This window comes from Amblyomma maculatum, chromosome 6 (genome assembly GCF_055883805.1).
Source record: "Amblyomma maculatum isolate TAMU_Amacu chromosome 6, ASM5588380v1, whole genome shotgun sequence".
In the NCBI taxonomy this organism is placed as follows: Eukaryota; Metazoa; Arthropoda; class Arachnida; order Ixodida; family Ixodidae; genus Amblyomma; species Amblyomma maculatum.
The window spans coordinates 136,160,801-136,181,901 of record NC_139349.1 but is presented as its reverse complement, the minus strand read 5'-3'; the positions used below and the strand labels follow the sequence as shown (position 1 = coordinate 136,181,901).

The following is a 21,101-nucleotide window of genomic DNA, read 5'->3' as shown; positions in this document are numbered from 1 at the left end:
ATGTCTTTGAAATGCGCGAAATTTACAATAATGGGCCTCTTTTTTCTAGGTACACTGGCGCCACCCAGTCAAAACGTACTACAGAAATACTACAGAAAAAATTCCTGTAGTTTGTAGTTTGTCGTATTTTCGGCATGTCGTAATTGTGTTGTTTGTCTTGTGTAGTATTTCTGTAGTCTGCGTTGTGTAGTGTGTAGCAATTCTGTAGTCTGTCTTACGTAGTGTGTCGCATGTCTGTAGTCTGTTTTTTGTAGTGTGTCGCAAGTCTGTAGTGTGTTTTGTAGTGTTGTCCTTCTGTAGTCTGTCTCCTGGTGTGTAGTATTTGTGTAGTGAGGTGCATTTCTGTAGTCTGCCTCGTCAAGTAGTTGCTATTGATAAATTAACATACAGCTGCGGAGCACCAGCCTAGCTCTGCATTCCATGCATTCTTAAGTATGGCCATGCACATCAAAAACACCTTACTTGGGGCAAAACAATTTATTAGCACAATACTCCCGGCTGATGACGTTCCTTTTTCTTTTTTCTTCTGCTTGTGCAAGTTCAGCATGCCCTAGCTGAAGAAGAGAAAGACTGTGAGACTGCATGCTCATAAGAAATATGCGTACGAATTCCAGAGCTCATAAGTATACAACGTGTCAACAAAATGTCACCTAGCTATGCAGACCACTGCAGAATTCGGGAGACATCTGTTGACTGCAACAACACATTTCGCATGCACTGCATAGCTCGAATGACCAATTATGAAGAAAACCACACCATTTTTATAAGCACAATATGCTTCCTTGATAACAGATAGTGAACTCTCACCTATCCTGATCTTGTTAACTTGGCAATTTAGTCAACTTAGTGCTAGCAAAAGTGCATACCTCCAATGATGTCCAATGCTTGTTAATTGGAGGCACTTATTTGTGCACCAATAATTACAGATCTCAGGCTTTCGCAACTCCTAGATTTAAGCGATGCAATGCTTGGCAGATCAGTGGTGCACGAGATGGATGAGAGGCGTTAGTTTTTTCCTGCCTGCTGGCTGCATTGCAACAGGTAGAACGAAAGGAAGAAGATGGTTTGCACGGTATAAAAAAAAAGAACAACCCAACAAGGGTAAATAGGGTACGCCTCAGGTCGCAGATGAGCCAACGTTTCGACAAGTGGACATGCCTTCGTCTGGGCATAGCGATCATCACTGGCAGGGGTTTAAATACGCTTTTGCTTCCGAAGAAGAAAAGCTGGGGAGGGGAAATTGGGTGCGAAAGAGTGGGGAGGAGAGGATGGGTGAGAAGAAAGTGGGTCATGAAGTGGGGAAAAAAAAGACATCTTGAGTATGTACTTATCAGCCATGGAACCAGGGATTCTGTAGCCTGCAAAAGAAGTAAAAGCTGCAGTACCAGGAAAAAAAAAAGGACTGCTATGCTGGTTAGGTGATTAGTCACCACTAAAGACGGTTTGGTGAAGATACACCTTACAAAGGGAGGCTATGCAAAGGGCCCTGATAAGGCATATATCTAGGGGGACAATTCTTAAAAGGAGGGGGTAGGGCAGGGAGTACATAGTCACAGGATAATAATCGCATAGTGAAAAATAATAATAACCTTAAGTGTGTATCTCAACCTGGAACCAGAGATCCTGTAGCCTACAAAAGAAGTAAAAGCAGCAGTACCAGGAAAAAAAAAGAGAAAAAATCATAGTACTGGGTAGAGAGAGAGAGAGAGAACAACTTTTATTTAAAATGCCTGCAGAATCGGTTAGGCTCCCTCCACGCAGGGAGGACAAGCTTTTACCGCGACGCGGCCACTACGTCAGTCTCGTGCGTTGTGCTCCTTGAGGTCTTGTTACGTCCCTCGCTACTTCCGCGGGTTCGAGAGGGCCGCCGCCCCCTTCTTGGGGGTGCTGCCCCCCTCTCCTCGGTTTCGCTCGGTCGCTGCCTCTCTAGAGCTGCCGAGACCTGCTGGACGGCCTTGAGTTGTGTCTCTTGATCACAGCTCCTCGTTGCAGCCTCTAGCTGCGGCGGGATCGTCGTCTTCTCGCTGGCTTCGCGCGGATTTACGCTACAGTCCCAAAGGATGTGAGCCGCGGTGGCTCTCTCCTTCGCGCATAGTCTACACATGTCGCTCGCGTGCACACTCGGACACATGTGCTTAGCTAGCACCGGGGTAAGCAGGGACCCTGTCTGTAACTGTCTGTATAACACTGCCTCCTTCCGGGTAAGCCCCGGGTGAGGTGGCGGCATAGTCTGTCTGTTCAGTCTGTACCACTTCACTATTTCGTTGAAGGTGGTCATCTTGTCCTTGGCACTGCGCCGCGACCAAGACTCCGAGTCGGCCGTGCTTGCAGCCGCGCGGTTGGTTAGTCCTCGCGCGGCCGAGTTGGCCGTCTCGTTGTGGTTCACGTTTCCGCGTTCCGACACGTCACTGCCCATGTGGGCCGGAAACCACTTGATCAGCACAGGACATGATTAGTCACCACTTCCATGGGTTTGGTGCAGATACACCTTACAAAGGGCCCTGATAAGGCATATATCAAAGGAGGACAATTCTTAAAACTTTCTGTGAAGGGGGGGGGGGGGGAATTACAGTCATAGGATAATAAGCGCACAGGGAACCAACACTGACATGAGAAAAAAAAAAGAAAAAAATAATAATGATAATAAAAAAAATATGTGAGGACAAATTCAAGCAAAAAGTGATAAGGAGGAAAGGTGTTTAGAGGAACGTGTAGGGTTATGCTATTGCGGAAGGGAATAGGGTGTACTTGCGTTGTGAATAAACTATACAATTAAGGCTATGTGAGATTGTTTTTCCGAATAGTTATGATGGAGAGGGAATATACGTAAGGGATTCTAGCGTTTCCTTAGATATATTTATTCCCGCTGGTTCCAATGTTCTAAATTTATGAATTAGATACGCTTCTCTATATTTTCTGTCCCTTGCAGATTTAAAGCCAAACTGGAGAATATATAATTTAATTTCTTCGAACTAATGGTCTTTCTGATTGAAATGCTGGGAAACTGCTTTCGGGAGGTTTTTGCCTACGTCTGCCCGATGTCCATTAAGCCGCATGTTCATTGGTTGTCCTGTCTCTCCGATGTACTGTTTATGACAAAAGGAGCATTCTGGAAGGTAGATAACGTTTGAAGATGTGCAGTTAAAGCCTGATTTCATGTGAAAAGTGAAATCGCTTGCATTGCTTTTAACCGTGGTGTCTTTTTGTATATGACTGCACGTCTTACATCTAGGTCGAGAGCAAGGGTGTGGTTGTGTTGGATGCTTGTTGTCGAGTTTAGAATGTACTAGAATATCTCTGAGGTTCGCGTTACGTTTGTATGTCACCCTTGGTGTCTCCGGAAATATTTTCTTGAGGCGTTCATTACACGTTAGCGTGGAATGGTATTTCCGCAGACTATTGTTTATGTTTGGAAGGGCATTGGAGTATTTATTAACAAAAGAAGGCTGTCGTTCGGTGTTGGCCTTTGGTCGTTTCGTGAGCACACCGTTGCGGTTTAAAGTGCTTGCTTTTTCGAGGGCCGTATCAAGGGAGTTACGGGGATAGTTCCTCAGGATTAGTGTTGCTTTCAATGAATGTAGTTCGTTTAGGTAGTCACTATCATTGCTACATATTCTTCTAAGCCGTGTCGCCTGTCCTACAAATATTCCTTGTTTACAATGTCTCGGATGATGACTCGTAAAATGTTCTATGTCACCAAGGGTGACATACAAACGTAACGCGAACCTCAGAGATATTCTAGTACATTCTAAACTCGACAACAAGCATCCAACACAACCACACCCTTGCTCTCGACCTAGATGTAAGACGTGCAGTCATATACAAAAAGACACCACGGTTAAAAGCAATGCAAGCGATTTCATTTTTCACATAAAATCAGGCTTTAAATGCATATTTTCAAACATTATCTACCTTCTAGAATGCTCCTTTTGTCATAAACAGTACATCGGAGAGACAGGACAACCAATGAACATGCGGCTTATTGGACATCGGGCAGACGTAGGCAAAAACCTCCCGAAAGCAGTTTGCCAGCATTTCAACCAGAAAGACCATAAGTTCGAAGAAATTAAATTATATATTCTCCAGTCAGGCTTTAAATCTGCAAGGGACAGAAAATACAGAGAGGCCTATCTAATTCATAAATTTAGAACATTGGAACCAGCAGGAATAAATATATCTAAGGGAACGCTAGAATCCCTTAAGTATATTCCCTCTCCATCATAACTATTCGGAAAAACAATCTCACAGCCTTAATTGTACAGTTTATTCACAACGCACGTACACCCTATTCCCTTCCGCAATAGCATAACCCTACAGGTTCCTCTAAACACATTTCCTCCTTATCACTTGTTGCTTGAATTTGTCCTCACATATTTTTTTTATGATCATTATTATTTCTTTCTCTCTCTTTTTTTTATTTTTTCATGTCAGTGTTGGTTCCCTGTGCCCTTATTATCCTGTGACTGTATTCCCCCCCCCCCCCCCCCGCCCCCCTTTGCAGAAAGTTTTAAGAATTGTCCTCCTTTGATATATGCCTTATCAGGGCCCTTTGTAAGGTTTATCTGCACCAAACCCGCCTAAGTGGTGACTAATCATCTACCTGGTACTATGATTTTTTCTCTTTTTTTTTCCTGGTACTGCTGCTTTTACTTCTTTTGTAGGCCACAGGATCTCTGGTTCCAGGTTGAGATACACACTTAAGGTTATTATTATTTTTCACTATGCGATTATTATCCTGTGACTATGTACTCCCTGCCCTACCCCTTCCTTTTAAGAATTGTCCCCCTAGATATATGCCTTATCAGGGCCCTTTGCATAGCCTCCCTTTGTAAGGTGTATCTTCACCAAACCATCTTTAGTGGTGACTAATCACCTAACCAGCATAGTAGTCCTTTTTTTTTTCCTGGTACTGCCGCTTTTACTTCTTTTGCAGGCTACAGAATCCCTGGTTCCATGGCTGATAAGTACATACTCAAGATGTCTTTTTTTTTCCCACTTCATGACCCACTTTCTTCTCACCCATCCTCTCCTCCCCTCTTTCGCACCCACTTTCCCCTCCCCAGCTTTTCTTCTTCGGAAGCAAAAGCGTATTTAAACCCCTGCCAGTGATGATCGCTATGCCCAGACGAAGACAAGTCCACTTGTCGAAACGTTGGCTCATCTGCGACCTGAGGCGTACCCTATTTACCCTTGTTGGGTTGTTCTTTTTTATACCGTGCATTGCAACAGGTGATGTTCGTTTTGCTCTCCTCTCACTGGCAACATATCAGAAGAGCTCGACGAGGAAGACGATCACCACACCCATGATGACAATCATTACCTGCTACTGTGATGCTGAACAAATTATAACAGCCAACCACTTAATTCTGCCTAAACTGGACAGAAGAATCAAACATGACCATGAGAAGATATTTACCGCCGCAGGTTACAGCACTTCTCGCCAGGTACCTTGCCACCTTTATGTAGCGCTTCTGCAGCTCATCGGCAGGGCAGGCCTTTGCCTTGAGGTAGTGCCACAAGGAATCTGCAAAGTTAGGTAATAGGTAATATCAGTGTGGTTAAATATCAATATTACAATCTGACTAGGTTCAAAACTACAAACACTCATCCATAATACCACAGTGCAGATACAACCTGCAAAGTAATATAGGAACGAAGTGAAAAGCAAGAACAATGCATGCAGAATCAATGACTGATACAACTCGACTATTTACACAATTACCGTAAGGGGATGGGGAACAATAACCATTTGGACAACAAATAATTTAATGCAATTAGAAATTGTGGCACTGTTTGCACTATATACTACAGAAACTAGTGCAATATGGATTGCAAGGTAAGTCTGCATCAATTATCGACATCACAAGGCTAGTTACTTCCACTGTAGGACAAAGTACTGCTCCACTGATTTTAAATTATCACTGTTTTGCTTTACCTGCAGCCATCTGCCCTGCTTCAAGCATACTAATCATATCTCCCAACCAAATTCTTTTCTATTCACAGCTTACAATTTCCTCCTGTCTGAAACTGCTCTGCTACTCAAACTGACCACAAGTTTCTCTTATACCCTAGTTACTCGGCTAGCTTAATCACGGCTACCGAACTTAACCATGGTTAACTGCCAATCGCGGTTCGCTGCTGTTACACAGCTCACTGCCGTTCTCAGTTACAGCAGCTATTGCCCATTAAGTACAACAGCTGAAGTGACGCCGTGATTGGCAGATTGAAGCTGCATTTACAAATATCCTATTTATAAATGGTTCCCGGAGTGTCGTACCGACGAGGTGCCAACAGCGTGGTCAAGCACCACACAAGGGCAGCACCTCCTCGACCACCGTAAACATCATTGCGGTGGCCCCTCCTCCCGCAAACCATACGCGAACAAAACAGCATATCGCTAGTGCCAATGTCAGAAATGAAGCGAGCAAAATTTGTTGGTGTCTGGAATACTGAGTAGATTACCAAAATTGAATCACTCTTGAGAATCGCTGACCAGTGGCAAATTGCTGCTAAGAGCGATAACCGCGACAAGTAAGTTTCAACTCAAGCCAAAGCCAGCTGCCGCCAGTGCAAATTGGGCTCAACCGTCCTGCTTGTACTAGCTCTGCGATTTTTGCTTTGCAAAAGTTAACCATATCATTCTTTTACTATGGCAGATTAGGATTCAGAAAGGTAGTTTCATAAGTAGACCAATTAGGAAAGCGTCGCTCAGTACCAAAGCGCCGACCGCCGCTTGTGCTTAGAAATGGTTTGGATTATGCCTGGAGAGTAGTTCAGCACTTTTTATTTTATTTATGGCACTGAGTTTGCCACACGGCATAAAAGGTGGTGGTAGAGTCACAGGAATGTGTGGAGTGCGGCCATGTGCAAGAAGTCACATAAACTGCACGCATAAATGTTGTTTGTTATCCATAAGTGGAAATGAGAGTCATTAGTTGGTGCAAGTCCAGCTTTTCGTAAAATGATCTTGCGTATATGCAAAGTTCCTGGGCATATCCATATTAGATGCCAGACAGTGGTGTCGCAAGCGGGTTCTTCGCAGTGTGGGCATTTGTCGGGAACTGAAATAGTAGTACTTTGCCACTGGTGTTAGTTCAGCACTTCTGAAGCCGATTACTGCTGGAATTACCCGGCAAAGAGCTACATTGGCATCTTCGCCATGACTTCAACAGTGCGTGGCTACAGTACATGGGTGGCTGTAGTAACTGATTAAGTAAAATGAATATGAAAAAGTTTAATGTATAACAAAAAGGTCAACACTGTTAAACTTCTGGGTCAATTGCTAGCGCATGAAAGGAGGACAATGATATGAATGACTTGAAGTGTGCTTTTCATATGACGACTCTTTTTGATAGACTTTCCGCTGCTCCAAGCACCAATTTACTCTAAAGAACAAGATTACCTCGGAAAAAGACTGCAGCCATGACATTAGGAGCCGCCTGCTTGTGGGAAAGAGAGCAGTGGTTAGCCTTGACCGCCTAGTAAGAGCAGAGATATTAGTCTGCCAACCAAGATCCGTATAACTCGTGCTATGGTCTTTCCAGTTGTGATGTATGGATGCGACAGTTGGACTGTGAAAAAGGCTGACCGCCGAAGAATTGAGGCGTTTGAATTGTGGTGTTTGCAAAGACTCTTGAGAGTTCCTTGGACTGCCAGAAGATCAAATCAGTCGATATTGTCGACCATAAACCCTGACTGCTCATTGGAGGGTCAAATTCTAAAGTTAAAGCTCAGCTACTTTGGTCGTCTGATGAGAAGAGAGGAGTCGCTGGAGAAAGATTTGATGTTGGGAAAGGTTGAGGGTCGCCGGACAAGGGGTAGGCAGTGAACGCGATGGTTAGATGGCATCCTCGAGGCACTGCAGATGAAGTTATGTGATGTTAGGAAGATAGTGAGAGACCGGAAAGCGTGGCGTGACATGGTCCATAGGGTCACGAAGAGTCGGACACAACTGAACGACTGAACTGAACTGAATAGGGAACTAGGAATCATATTTCTAGCCCTATGTACCTAACACTGAGGAGACAGAAATTCATCGTATAGTTCTTTGTAACATTTTCTTATAGTGCGCTGCCAAGCTTTCATCTTGGTCGATAAAAAAAGTGTCACGCCTGTTTCCTCGTATAGATGCATCAATGTCATTCACAGGTTAATATACACATGAAGGCTTTTAGGAGTGCTCTTATTTTGTTCTTTTCGCTGTATAGGAGAGGTGCATGAGCACAACTGCAATGTTCTCCATGAGCGCATAGCAAAATTTGAGCAATCTGCCATCTTTTTTTATTATACTTGGAACATTTTTATTTAAATTCAAATCATCTTATAACTGCTTATTTTGCAACCCTCATAACCGAATCCACTTTGGGGCATTAAACTCCATATACCATATGTACCATACTTAAATATACTGTTCGATCAGAGTTAGGTTTTACGTGAATATTGAATTCGTTCTGCAGGTTCCTGATGACTTTCAAAAGAAAATTTATTGATCTGAGAAATAACACTGCATAACCTTGCCGGGATACTAATGATGCTCACTCCCTTTATAGGGCTGGTTATGAAGTCACTCATTGAAACTCGTGAAAGTGAAAACAGAAAAGCTACATCAGAAGACAGCGCCTGTTTTGGCAATATCGGGCTGCAGTGTCCGCTTAAGATAACTACAGTTACCTTGGCAGCAGCTTTTGTGTCCTTTTCTGTACGAACACATGGGCACTGCAGGTGAATGGGTTGTCAAGGAGTTTTGATTAAACTTCTTATGAATGGACAGTATATAAAACAAAACGTCCACAAACTGCAGGTGTTTGCTATTGCGCTCTTCGCTGTGTGGCCAAAAAGTAGGTGCGACAATTAAGGGTTGTGAACTACCTGATCAAGTTGCAGTGCAGATGTGCAATGCATGATAGCTGCAAAGGCAATTCGTCGCTGAAGGGTCTACTTGTAGTGCTCATGCTGCCCTTTGCACTCATCTTTATCAGACAGTAAGAAACATATGAAAACAGGTGCCATTTTCTTTCTTGTGCCTCGTGGTGTAACTGACCGCACCACAGCTTGCAGGAATACCCAGAACTATGCTTGAAAACCAAACAGACGGCTAGGGTTTTTGCCTACACCCCAAAAGTCGCTGCTGTCACCAGTGCCACCGCATCTCCACTGATTTCACTGGCTGACGCTTGTCTATATAGTACCAAAAGTGTGAGCAAAATGGCATCTAGCTCTGCAGACCCCTGTAGAATTAGGGAGCCATCAGTTTACAAGATAGAACACATTTCGCATGCGCTGTACTACTCTAATGTTCACTTATGAAGAAAACTGCACCATTTGTTATAAGCAAAATGCACTTCCTTGAACAGCATGTGGGACGAAATGGTGCATGATACCCAGAACAGCAGTGCAATGACGACAAACACGAAAAGAGAAACACTGCACAAGCACACACTACCAATTATAACACAAAACAGAACCCCAGCTTTCACTTTCACACCCAAGTGCATCACACTAAAACAACTCTTCTTTCCTAAATACTCAGATATACCTGGCCAACAATAGATGTTAGTAACCCTCCCCTCCAAGGGGAGGGGTGGACTTTTTTTTTATTTCCCAAACTTGCCATAAGGCATACATAGAAAATGCTTTACATAATTTTTGAAATAAAGTTTGCGAAATAAAAAAAAAGTTCACCCCTCACATTGTCTGCGCAAGACAGTTACAACTTCTGCCACTTAGACACACACTAAAAGATCACCACACATCTGCAGCTGCCATGAATCACGTTCACTCACAATACATCTAAAAAGAGAGTTCAGTTCATGAGTCTTAAAAGGAAAAAACACATCAAGGCAACCCTTCTTGCAGTCGCTGATCACTTTGGCCAATCTGCTCAGCTGCAGTTCTTTACATAACATGATGACATTTGCTCTAATAGCTTTCTTCTGCACAAGCAGAAAATTCTTAATTCTTCCTAAAATTCTTCACGGTAGCCTTCTTTTCATATAGGCCAGCCAGAACCACTTTGAAGCCCCCTTTTTCCATTTGAAGAAGACGAAGGTTATCATCTAAAAACATTATTTAGAGTATGTTCCTGCAGTACTAGATCCATCTTCCGAGAAGTCCTTGGGGTACAATCCAGCCCATCCAATATTCCCCTCATGCACCACACAACCCTGGTGGCTTTGCAGTGGTTCCGGCTACCCAATACTAACAGAAGGTGACCCAGGCAATTAAGAATTGTGTACTTGTATAGAACAAAGCTAGTAGATCAAAAGCCATCGCAGTATGTAATTAACTGCAGCTGACCAGATCGGCCAAGGTGATCAGTGATTGCAAGGGTTGCCTTGATGCATTTTTTCCCTGTTAAGACTCAAACTGGATTTGCCTTTTAGATGCATTGTGAGTGAACGCAATTTGTGGCAGCTCCAGATGTGTGGTTGGTTTTTTAGTTTGTGTCTCAGTGGTGGAAGTTATGAGTTCTGTTTGGATGATGTGAGTGATGGATTTGGTCTTGTATTCACTGCTTGGACGATACCTGGGATGTGAGGGTTGCAAACATTTACTGTTGGCCAGACATATCTGCTTAGGAAAGAAGAGGTGTGCGAATATGAAGGACTTGTGTGTAGAGAAGGAAGTTGTGCTTGGGCATTAAAGACGAAGTTTGCATTCTGTTTTGTATTACAGTTGGTAGTGTATGCCTGTATTGTGTTTCATTCATAGTGTTTGTCTTTGTTGCACCACACTTCCTTGAGGTAAGGTAGTGAGCTCACATTTATACTCATCATGTTAACTCAGAAAGTCAGTCAACTTGGACTCTGCATGTTTCTAGCAAAAGTGTATAAAACTCAATGGTGTTCAATAGAGACATTTAGTTCCACACCAGTCAATACAACATTGGCATTCGTAAAACCTAGCTTTGAGCAGTGCAATGGTCGGCAACTCAGTGGTGCAAAGGATAGACGAGAGGTGTTGAGAGTTTTTTCCTGCCTACAGGCACATACTTTGCTGACTGCATTGCAGTAGCTAGTGTTCCTGTTGCTGGCTTCTTACTTGAGAAATATGAGAAATGTTTAACAGCAAAAATAATTCAACAAATGATGAGAATCATAAACTGCTACTTGTGAACAAATTATAGCAGCCAAGCACTTCTGCAACCTAGAGTAGCTCATCTGGAATGGGAGGGTGAGATCGCAATCAACCCATCAAGTTGACCCTTGGAACAGAGCGGCATCAGAGCTGCCATCCCTAAGCCGAGTAATTTGGAGGGGTTGTTAAAAGGGCTTTACATCTGTGTCTTGTGCTTTCACACAATGCAGTAGCTTAGTACTGCATGCTGATTCATATGTGCCAGATGATAGAGGCGAAAATAAGAAATTAGTCATTTAGCAAATAGCAAAGTGCCCAGAAGAAATGAGCATGGGCAGGACATGTAGTGTGAGGAGAGGATAACCAATGGACGCTTTGCATAACAAACTGGATTCCAAGGGAAGGAAAGCTTAGCAGGGGCAGCAGAAAATTAGGTGGGTGGATGAGGTTAAGAAGTTCGCAGGGGTCAAGTGGATGCAGCTAGCACAGGACCGGGTTAAATGGAGGAATATGGGAGAGGCCTTCGCCCTGCGGTGGGTGTAGTCAGGCTGATGATAATGATGATGAAGGTGCATGTATATGATTGACAATCTTGTGAAATGAAAATAAATATGTAAAATAAATATCAATGAGACAGCTGCACAGTGCAGTAGAGAACTACATTGACTGCCGAGAGAGCTAGCCTTGAAGACAGAATGTGGAGCTCGAAAGGCTGCCCACATCACCATCACACTACCTCTCAGCAGGAGTGACTTGTGGTCAGTGGGCTGCCAAAGCTCAATAAATCAGGAAGACTGCATTTGTAATAAATGCTCAAACTCATTAAGTTACACTTATTGAGTTATGTTTATTTTTCCCTCCCAAGGAATAAATACTGGTGCAAAAGTGCTGAAGACCATCTAAGATTACCATAAAACCTCCAATATTTTTTTCGGTATAATGAGCAGAAACACACCTTTTGACTGCTTTCCTGCCTGTTGTGAGACTGCAGCATCACCCAAAGAGGCCTTGGCACTCACAGTGGTTCACTGTTATTGAAACAAAAACAACAATTAGTGTTTTGCACACACAAATGTTCTACCCATAAAAAGGTTTTTTAAATGTGCAACAACAGCACAGCCCATTCTAGTAAAAAAAATTGTTTTTCTTTAGCTACAGTAAAAGAAAATTTTAGCAGTGACAGAACAGCTAGCATGAACAGAACAACTTTGAAGGAAATATTTAAGATCCGTCATAACATCAATTATGATATACTAAAAGACGTGGCTCATGAAAGGGGTGCGTGAGGTGTAGTCCACACAGAGTGCAGCGCTCAGAGGGTGCAGCTGGGCAGTGAAAGAAAGGAAGTGGTGGGGAGCAAAATGAATTATTGTGTAAAAGCGCGTATTGGTACTGCTTAGACACTGACTGGAGAATGTGACCTTCTCGTAAACTAATTGTTCTGTTTGGAGTTCTTGAAAACACAGGCCTTAGTTTATGCCAGACTCCATGCCAAATTAATGTTGAACTGGGCCTGTGCATGCGGGTGCACCCTGAAAACACCAGCATTAATCTGATACCCATCAGAAACCCCTGCACAAAAGCATGTTAGATGACACCAGTCAGCAGCCGTACTGCCATGCCTCTTTTTCTTTATATGCAGTTCAGTCTCCTTTCCCAAGCGGGCATTGCTGGCAGTATCTCTCAGGCAGTTGTCTTGTTCATTTATCTCCTGTGCCTTTCTCGCTCCTCGATCCAGTCCCATCCGCCTCACAATTTCAAAACGCCGAAAGGCACAGAATGCCTGTTGTTGAGTGGAATGGCAAGTCAGATCATGACGTGCTGACCACAAAAAAAATATGAGAAGGAGGGCACTTTTAGAAAGGCCAGGTGCTTTAAAAGGAGAATTGAGAATGTACCCAAGGGTGCTCACGTAGTGCATTATTCTCTCTGGAAAAGGCAAAGTCATCGTTAAAATGAGAAATTCAACTGAAAGCATTAACAAAATTGAGCCTGGGGATGCCCCCTGTCTCCCAGCTCCAAAAGGCCATTTGGCGCTCAACATTTTTTGTTGGTATGGCACCAATCAGCATTGGTAACTTTGCAGTCTAGATGCGGAAATCAGTCTGCACCTTTTTGAGGTACAAGTGGACTTCCAATACTTCTCATACTGGGCAATCACCTGTCTTAATTAAGCCACTTAGTTAAGTCAATGAATTTCCTCGCAACTTACACATGCTAGTGCTTCTGCCTTTTTTGGAAATATGTTCTTTTGACGTAATGTTTTAATGAATTGTCATTCCTGGGACAATATCGCTGCGTCTAAGGGTTAAAAAAAATACACTTTACTTGCTCTGCATGGTTGGGTGCAAAAGCAAGCTTGACTTCAAAGGAAACCATGAGGACAGAGAAGGAAGTTACGATTTGGTGCTTAAAACATGGGGAGGGAGAAAGGGTGCCGCTCCTTTGCACCAGGTGCGGGTGACCCTAGAGACGCCAGTGCTAAAAGAAACAAATGCATTCCTGTAAAATGTATCTTTTAATTGAGAATATATTTTGAAGAATCTTCAATCGTTTTGTGGAAAATTCTTTTCACCATATCCAGAACAGCTGCTCCTGAACAAATTTACGACTGTGTATCGGTGAAACAGTAGCAACAGCCAGAAAAGTAAACTATTGCTCAAAGCAGTGAGACTGCAACTCGACACTATTACATCGCACCACTGGCTTGTGACAGTGTACTCAAGTTCCCATCTTAGCATCTTCTTTAAGGAGAAGTACATATGCCCTCATAACCCCGTGTACATTCCCCCTCCCTCGTAACTTAACGAGATTGGAGGAGGTTTCCCTTAGGAGGATAAGAGCTGGGGCGGCCCTTACCCCGTCGGTAACATGCCGATGGCAATCTCAAGCAGACATCGGACCAACCACATGCCCGAAGTGTTCCACACCAGCTGAAGAAGTGAGCATTCGCCACCTGCTGCGGACTTGTGCAGGGACAAAGGCATCAAGGACACAGATTCTGCGGGAAGTGGGACTAACCACAACAAGGGAAGAGGACTTCTCTAAATGGCTCACCAACAACAATAAGAGCGGGCACCTGCTCCGGTTCCTTACGGAAAATATTTTACATCAGTTTCTATAATATGCCTTCTGGCAAGCTTTCGATAAAAAAAAAGTGATGACAAACTTCCCCTTCCCTCTCAAAGCCGCCTGCCAAGCTTGATAAATTTCTAGCGTGCTATCCAGCTGTCCTGATGTTGATGGTCATGACATCGAAGAGCGCACACCACCAGTGAGAAAGCGCATCGTGCTGTCGCAGTTATCGGACAGCCGAAATTAAGTGATGTTTTTCCTGTTTATTTTTTTTTAATATCTTGAAGTTATTGTCAGTCACATACATCCCATCCTGCCAGTTTGGGCAACACGACCTAAGGCATTGCATCAGCCATTAACATGCTCACTTGTTCTTTAATACTCTCTTCAGCATTGTTTCTGCAATGTGTTCGACATTTTTTTCAGTGAGTCCCCTGACAACAGCTTCAGTTTAATGGCTGGATACATTGTTCCTTATGCAAATGTCATGAGGAGATTGTTAGGAATATGAATCACAAACATAATCTTCATTATGAAAAATGAAAGGTGATAAATAATAGTATCTGCTACCAAAAACCCAGTTCACACTGGAGGAACACATCAGCGGCATGAACAAAACACATTTGCCAGCAAGCCAGAAATGTTTTCACTACAAACTTGTTTCCAAAGAGCTGAGAAACAAGGCACATTGCCGGGGTGTTGCCTCGGGTAACGAAAACTAAATGCAGACACCGTCCGTCAGCATTATTTGATTTTTTCGCCAGCTGAGCAAAACTTCCGGCAACAACACACCACCACAGCATGCACTTAAAGGTAACTGACCATTTTTTAACAGTTTCCATGCATCAAGACAGCACTTAAAGAAAACTCTTCTTCGTCGCTTTGTTGCATGACGTAGCATGGCGCCTTGCAAGCAGTCAGACAGGCTGCCGATGAAACCAGCTGTGCTGGTGCCGCATGTTTCCCTTTCTCCTCCATGCACAGCATTTGACCCCAGAAATGAGCACGCAGGCAGTATGGGACTATACGAGTGGCTATGCTTGAGGAGCAGTAAGGGAGCACTGTCAGTTTTTTTTTTCAGTGAGACAAGGAGCTCGCCAAGTGTTCCCGTAGAAATTTCCACTGTGTATCTGGGTGACAGGTACATATTTCCAGACAGTTATTGTTAAAGTGGCGAGATGGTTGCCAAAGCTATGCAAATGTGCTGTTGGCAGACAAAGGTTGACCAAATGTTTCTGCAGTGTGAACCAGGCATAACAGTTTACTTAGTGTGACAATATGCTTCTATCAAAAACAATGACTTGTTTCAGCAGACTTGGCACTGAGTCTGACGGTAACTTTTTACTGGACTAAGGATACTCCTATAACGGATAAGATTCTCTATCTGGTTTCATCCAAAAACTTTATAACTTACCATATGAGATCTACATGCTGCTAAAAATATGCCACGGCACCTAATTTAAACAGTGCTAAGAGGACTCACTGAGCAGAATATCAAGCGCATTTGCAGAGGCAATAATAAAGACAGTATCCAAAAAGAAGTAGCACTGCAGCAAAGCACGCCATCTCTTGCTGTACTGGGTTGAAGTGCACATTGCGATAGCCACCGATGCTGCATCTCGGGTAGTTTTCCGGCATACCTGGCTGCAGTACCTCGTTCTTTCAGCAGTTTGATAGATCACGGCCGTCCCACTGCTTCGCCACAGTGCAATATGCACTCCTCTTCATTACAACCATGAACAGCAGAGCTGCCGAATGCCACACTAGAAACTTGTCTGGCAATCCCCCGTGCAAGAGTGAGAGCGAAATTTTTTATAACTCATGGCACTTTGGCCACAAGCAAGCGGCACTATACAACAGTGTAGCACTACTGATTCTCTGTGGCAATGAGTGGTGGCCAATTTAGTTTTTTAGCCGACAATACATACCATATACTAGATAGTATGTACAAGGCTGAAGCATTTATGTTCTTATGATTTTAGCAAAATTCATAAAAATTCTGTGCCTGTGAGAACATGCAAATATCTGAAAAGCATAAACATTTCCTACCTGATGGCTGTGGCAGAGGTAGAAGTGGTACAGTGCTGCTGTGGGACCTATGGTTTGTACTAGCTGAAGGCTGGTTCGGGACTGAAAGGTAAAGAAATACAGCGAATTGTTTAATTTCTAACAGATATCTCTGACACTTTCGAAATTTTGCCACACTCTACAACTAATGTTTATGCAACTCAAGCGGGGAGGAAGTAAAAAATTCCCCTCATCTAAAGTTTTTTTATTTCTGAAGACCACTGGTACTATTTTACCCTCCACCTCTGTAAGAGGACACTTCACAGACACTGACAAATGAGTTTTAAAGGACACTGAAAAGTCAGGTTACACTAGCATGGCCCTAAAGCCACTACGCTAGCCTTATTGGTTATTCATTTACTTTCATTTACAGTTTATAGTACATACCACCCTGTTTAGCATGCAGTCGGTTCATGCATTTGAATCCTTAGATTTAGAGCAGGAAGGTACTTTACAAACGTTATGCATATTTGTAAAGAACATGAGAATATCTGTAAAAGCAAAAACTCACACCTGGTGGCTACAGTGGAAGTATGACCAGTGCAGTGCTGCTGGGGGAACTATGGCTTGTATCAGCTAAGGCTGGCTTGGGACTGAAAGTTAAAGGAGCAGATAAGATGGTTTCATTTCCAGCAACTACCTCTGAAACAGCATTCTAAATTATTCACTCTTTTTCAACTTAGGTGTATGCTATTTGGCTTCTTACATTTGCTTTTTAATTCCCATGGCTGAGTACTTGCAATTGTTGAAAACCACTGGGACAATTTTACACTCCTTCAAAGTAAGCGGGCACCTTAGTGGGACTGAAAACTAAATTGAAAAGGGCACTAAAAGGAAATGGTGAGTCAGGTTGCACTGATTGCCATACATCAGATGACAACAAATATGCTCTGTACCAAATATTTGCCTTTATAACCAAGATATTTGTATTAAGGCAAAAACCTGCAGCCCCATTAGAGGCACATTTCTCAGGGCGGTCATGAATGACATAAATATGACAGCTCGCAAGGAACAACTTTAAGCTTGTCAGTGGGAAACAGCTATTGCAATATGAGGACAGTAGAGTGGCAATTCAAGAAAAGAATTCAGTTTGCACCTCTGCACCTTGATAAAGCAAGTAAAGCAGTGGCACTTCTCTGCTGCTTAGCAGTTACACAACAACTTAGCTTCTGCAGATTAGTTACCCTAACAATCGTATGAAAGCATTGTTATCAGGCAAAAGGCCAGTCAATTGCTAAAAAAAATATTGAAAGCATCGTTGCAAGGCAAAAGGCCAGTCAATTGCTAAAAAAAAATTAATGAAAGCATCATTGTCAGGCAAAAGGCTAGTCAGTTGCTAAAAAAGAATAATGAAAGAATTGTGTTTTGAAAAGAATTGTTGTCACGCGAAAACCCAGTCAATTGATAAAAAAAAATTAATGAAAGAATTGTTTCGTGTCGCCGCTGGTATGCGTGCCGCTACAGGGATTCTACGACCTCCAAAACCTCGCCGCACGCTCGTCGGACCACCAAGACGATTTGCACTGCAGCCCCGTGTGACAGTGCAACCAGAGCTCGTGCTTCTATAGGGCGTGGGGGCGATCTTTCCTCTCTCTTGCGTGCACTCCCTGCTTCTGCACTGCACATGCGGTTCTTTGACTTTGTGAAACTAAAGTAGGCTATGAAACTCGCTGCAAAACCCAGTAGAACTGCGTCTAGCCAGACCACAGCTATCGCGCAACCCTTCTTTGTGTGTAGGGGGGGGGGGGGGGTTGCGGACTCAGCAAATAGCTTGGTATTGCGCACTTTGTCTCATGATTTGTTTTTCACAAAAGGGGGGGGGGGGGAGGAGGGGGTTGTTTATACTGCGCACAATTTGTCCCGTAGTTGCCCATGAATTTTTTTTTTTTTTTTCAGAGGTATCGCGCGAACGGGCCCCACAAATCTCTAGATGGACCCTTGGGGTCCGCGGTGTTTATATTGCACACTTTGTGCCGTAGTTACGCATGATTTTTTTTTTTTTACAGCTATCGTGCGCACGAACCCCGCAAAAATGTCTTGATGGACCCTTGGGGTTCGCAGTGTTTATATTGCACACTTTGTGCCGTAGTTACGCATGATTTTTTTTTTTTTTTACAGCTATCGCGCGAACGAACCCCGCAAATCTCTAGATGGACCCTTGGGGTCCGCAGTGTGTATATTGCACACTTTGTGCCATAGTTACGCATATTTTTTTTTTTACAGCTATCGCGCGAACGAACCCCGCAAATCTCTTGATGGACCCTTGGGGTCCGCGATGTTTATATTGCACACTTTGTCCTGTAAGTTAGTCATGAATTTTTTTTTATCCGCGCATGTCGTGGAATATGTGTCTGCACATTTACTTGCACTGATTTTCAAACCTCAAATATAAATAACTGAATTCACAATGGTGACATGTCTAAATAACAGCCGCTTGAATGCATAAAGAAGTGGAGAAAGGCTTACCTGTCGATGTACTCACCCCTAGCTGCCTCCGACCGTATACCGAGACGACACAGAAACACTCGAGACGACGACGGATCCACCGCTGTTAGTTAACGACGCTCGCTGGGACTAGGAAAGAAGCTGATGCCGACTTGACACGCAGGTAGAAGTAAAATACGGCAGAGAACACAAAACGCGACCTAGCCCACCGAGATTCAACCAAGCAAACCGCCATTTGCAAACAGCTGCGTAGTACGGTAACTGTGGAGCAGTGACTCGTGAGAAGGCGCAGACGATATATATAAATACAAACGCGCCAATAATTATTTGAGGCTATTTAATTATTAAAACAAAAATTAAACCGGTTTTTGAAAGGTTTTTGAGAGCCAAAATAAAGCTTTAGTTTTCTTTAACTTTTAACCAATGGTAAGCATTGGCAGCCCTTCCGCGGGAAGTTTGAAATTGTGGATTGTTGCAGTGTGCGTGCTTTTGTCAGCATAAATTAGCAGAATGGTATCCTAGCGAGTACTGCCCATCATGTTCCCTTTGCGGAGATCAGAGGGCAGACCTATAGTACATTTTGTTTAAATGTGAAACCTTGAAACCCCCGGAGGGCCTGTAGATTACCGATTCGGAACAGTGAGAGGCTGCATTACTTAGCTCTGATCCAGGCCGGCAACACGCCATCACGGCCTGGGCCAAGGAGGTCGCCGAGAGCCATCGAACGACGACCACCCCCTAGGCGGCTTGAGGGGAAGCGTCCTCTCACGAAGAAAAAACAAACGAAATTCTCATCAATAAAGTTTTCCCCTCCGAGTTTGGGAACGGCGGTGAATGTAATGGTTATGTTATCCTGGGTACACTGCGGTAAATTAGTTTTGAATGTATAATGACCGTCTCAGTCCGACAGCGCCTGTTCGGAGACACTCAGTTAAATGTTTTTGTGAAACAAGTCTCTTGCGCGACACATATCATCAGCGAAAAAAATGCGTCCCGCGACACACATCTCTCGAAAGAAATGCGACGCGCGACATACATTCCGCGACAGAAATTAGTCATGCGACACATCCCACGCAGACATCTGTCGCAAGACAGAACCCGCGACAGATATTTCTTCCGTGCGACACAACCCGCGACAGGCCTCTTTGTCGCACGACAAAGGACAAGAACAATGTTTGTCGCACGACTAAACCCACTACAGATACCTTTGTCGCAAGACAAAGGACAAGACAGAAGACTTTTTTGCGACAGAAACAACTACAGGCAATTTTGTCGTTGCGACAGAACCCGCGACACAAGTATCTGTCGCACGACAAAAGCGCGACTGAGACGCTTGTCGCACGACAAAAATATGTGTCGCGCGACATATTCACGACACAAAATTCTGTCGCGCATTTTGATCGGGCAAGCCTGTGTGCGCGCTCTAATCTCTGGGCTGCAGACTGACACCCAAATTGTCATTGCAGTGCCGAAGGATAATTTCTTCGGACTGCGCCTACGTTTCACTGGCACAGTCATCATGGCCAAAAATAACAGGTTGCAGTGACGTGCTCTGTCCTCGCTGTTATCGAATCTTTGTGACAAGGTAGATGTGTCATTTGTGTTCTGCTCGGCAATGGTCTGGATACCTTCAACTGCTTCCTTTACTGCAAGTAAGGCAGAGCAGTCAATTTCTATCTTATTAAGGCGTTGTCTAATATCTTCGAGGGCCATGTCATTCTGCGACAACTTCTCGTGCATTGATTTCTCTTCGCTTAGCAAGGATGCCTGGCCAGATCGAATTGCATTGAGGGCAGTTAAAATTTTTGAAACTACACCGCGTGGGTGGTCCGGGGTTTTCTTCGACGTCACCATATAACTTAAGCAGGTTCAAGAGCAAACAGGCGCAATCATAAGCAGCAGAAGCACAGAAGCATGGGCTCGGCAGAACAACCAAAGCGGCATGAGAAGTACGCACAGCGAACAAGGAATACCGATTTGTTACCTGCACAAAGAGCAGTTGTGGCAGGTGAGAGACACGCATCTTGGCTGCGCTGCCGAGCCCACTGAAGACGGCGCAGATTTCCGCACGCCTTTTAGCGAGCAGGAGTGATGGCAGTAGCGATTCCGTTGTCCGAGGTGACAGTGAAGGCAGTGGCCAGGCGCAGTCCAGATCAGGGGGCGGTGGCGCCGGAAAGAAGTGCATTTAGACATCTGCCTGTCTGCCCGTAGTAGCACCGGCCACAATTGAGCGGAATGCGATAAACCAGATTCTTTCTGCAGATGGTGAACCTTTTCTTATGTGACACTGCACAACGAAAACTATCACGAGCTACATTGTCGAGCCCCTTTCTAACTCTGGCGCACAGGCCTCCTATCTTGTTTCTCACTGTAAATACAACGTCAACGTCGTATCTTGCCGCCTGTTTCTTGAGTCGGTGCGAAACGCCATAGAGGTA

General features: G+C 43.9%; 1 long non-coding RNA gene across 1 annotated transcript; it reads right to left on the bottom strand.

Annotated features, from left to right (window-relative positions):
- Positions 1-468: 468 nt before the first annotated feature.
- Positions 469-18,941, bottom strand: LOC146186831 (uncharacterized). The gene is made up of 6 exons (XR_014708173.1): positions 18,685-18,941; positions 16,732-16,811; positions 16,201-16,281; positions 12,032-12,104; positions 5,417-5,524; positions 469-554 (listed from the first exon to the last, which is right to left on the bottom strand). It is a non-coding gene; the product is annotated as an uncharacterized LOC146186831 (long non-coding RNA).
- Positions 18,942-21,101: the final 2,160 nt, after the last annotated feature.